Genomic DNA, 2,277 nt, shown 5'->3' with positions numbered 1-2,277 from the left:
AATCCACACAGGATCCCTGCTTTGGCCCTTGCAGATGAAAACCCTGAAAATAACGTTAGATTTCCCAGATGGGCAGAGCAAAAGTGGGGCGATTTCCCAGCGGCCCACAGCTCCCAGCCCTTTGCCCTGCTGCTCTTCACCTCTCCCAGCCTCAGCGGGCACTTTGGGCTCTGAGGTCTGACCCCAAGCTAACTGGTCGGTGCTCCATTCTAGTCTAGCTTTACCCCTGTGTGTGGCAGAGCCAAGGCCATGCTCTCTCGGTGAGCCTCGGTTTCCCGATGAGTAAGGTGCGGGTGAAGAGCAGAGTGTCCCTCTATTGGTGACCTCCCAACTAGCTCAAGGGCTGTCCTGATGATGGCAACTGAAGGGCTCCTCCGCGCCCCCGTGGGCTCATCGGGTGGAGCCTGAAACGCTGACTCGACGAGTCCCAGGTGCAGTTCGTGTTCTTTGGTTCTGTCGGGGCAAATCCACCTGTTGCGCCAGCGGGCTGGGCTCGGGAAAGCCAAGTGTACGGCTCCGGGAGGACGTGGTCGGTTCTCCGAGCCCGGGTGCCTGTCCGCCTGTAGAGCGGGTTGAGGCGCCAGAGGAGCAGGTTAGGGGGTTTCTGGATGTAGAGGAAACGTGCGTTGGGCTTTGTCCCCGGTGCCCTTCTCGGCCTGCCTGACTGGTTGTGGCCGGCTCTCCACCGGGGCCGGCAGCGGACGAACGAGGCCAGGTTGTCAAGTGCGGAGCAGGCTTTCAGGAAGCAAGGGAGCAGCAGCCTGGCTTCGTGTTTGTTTCTCTGAAAGGAAAATGAGGCTGCGCACGCTGCCTTCCCCTTGGCTCCAAGCGTCCTCCTTTGTGTGTCGTCAACAGGAGAACTAGGGGGCAAAAGGATGTTGTTTCCGCCCGGTTTCGAACCGGGGACCTTTCGCGTGTGAGGCGAACGTGATAACCACTACACTACGGAAACGAAACACGCGGCGGGATTTCATGCCGGAGCCTGAACAGCTTCCATCCTGCCCCTACTGTAGTGCCCACCACCTTCTTTCCTAAGTGCAAAAAGCCCCTGAAAGCCCTCGCGACCCTCCAGGCAAAGGGACCGCAGCCCCGCTGCGGCGCCGGTTTGGGATCCCGCGTCTCCCCCCAGGAAGCGAAGACCCGGGGGCCGCCGTCAGTCTGGCTTCGGGATCCGCATCAAACGCAGGGGTTCCAGATCCAGAACGACGCGCCCCGGTGCCGAAGGCGCCCCGCCGACTCTCCGGCTTCCGGAGGGGGCGGGTCACGTGCGTCCGAGCCCCAGGCGCCCCCTCCGCCCGGCCGGGGGTCACCCGCCCTCCGGGGCGGTCGGTGGCCCCTTTTCGCTGCGGGGCGGTCGGTGCTCTCGGCTCGTGGCCGCTGCTAGACGCCTGGAATCCTCCCAGGAACCAGAGGACGCGCTCTGCCCGGCCTCCCGCCTGCCCCGCCGCGCCTGCCCTGCGCTCTCTGCCCTCGCGAGCCCTTTCTCTCTGCGCTTCTCCGCGGTCCTCTCGCCAAACCGCAATCTCTTTGGTATCCTCTGGGCAAAAGGGGTCCCTCGGGTTCCTGCCTGGGCTGCCTTAAAGCCACTGACAAGAGGCCTGTGGCCATGACCATCGGACAGTGTCTAGTGAAATCCAGGCACGGAGGGATGAAAAGGAAGCGCAAGAAATGGTTTTTAGTGGCACAGAGCCCAAGAGTCACAGAGTCATGACTGGGGAGGGAAGGGCTATTCCTACCTGGCGTTTAGGAATGACTCTTGTCTGGGCTGCCTTGGTGTCTCTCTGTGGCTTTGCAGCCAGACCCGAATAGGCTGGTGGTGACACTTGGTGTGACCAGAGGCACCTTCACAGAGACCTTTAATTTGTCAGAGAGAGAGAATGAACAAGCAGGAGCACCAGCCACCAGAGGGAGAGGGAGAAGCAGGCTCCCCGCTGAGCGGGGAGCCTGAAGTGGGGCTCAATCCCAGGAATCTGGGATCATGACCCCAGCAGAAGGCAGACGAGTCGCCTAAACTACTGAGCCACCCCCACAGAGGCCTTAAGTATTGGGAGCAGAGTGGAGAGGAGAAGCCTAGAAAAATAGATTTTTCCAAGTTGTTTTCTCGCTGTGTCCCCCATTCGAGTGTGTAGGACCTTACTGTGTGGAATTGATTGCAGTCTACTTAAAGCACGACCACTTTCCTGATATTTGGCAGTTTCTCATAAAGTTAAAAAGTATACCTACGCTGTTACCTGGTAATATTGCTATTAACTTCGCGAGAAAAATGAATGCTTACAT

At 59.5% G+C, this 2,277-nt stretch overlaps 1 non-coding gene across 1 annotated transcript; it reads right to left on the bottom strand.

The window, feature by feature from the left end:
* Positions 1 to 879: 879 nt before the first annotated feature.
* TRNAV-CAC (transfer RNA valine (anticodon CAC)) lies at positions 880 to 952 on the bottom strand. The gene has a single exon. It is a non-coding gene; the product is annotated as a tRNA-Val (tRNA).
* Positions 953 to 2,277: the final 1,325 nt, after the last annotated feature.

The sequence above is a fragment of the Lutra lutra genome, chromosome 4 (assembly GCF_902655055.1).
Source record: "Lutra lutra chromosome 4, mLutLut1.2, whole genome shotgun sequence".
NCBI classification, from domain to species: domain Eukaryota; kingdom Metazoa; phylum Chordata; class Mammalia; order Carnivora; family Mustelidae; genus Lutra; species Lutra lutra.
The sequence above is the reverse complement of the archived record's forward strand: the minus strand, read 5'-3'. Positions and strand labels throughout refer to the sequence as shown.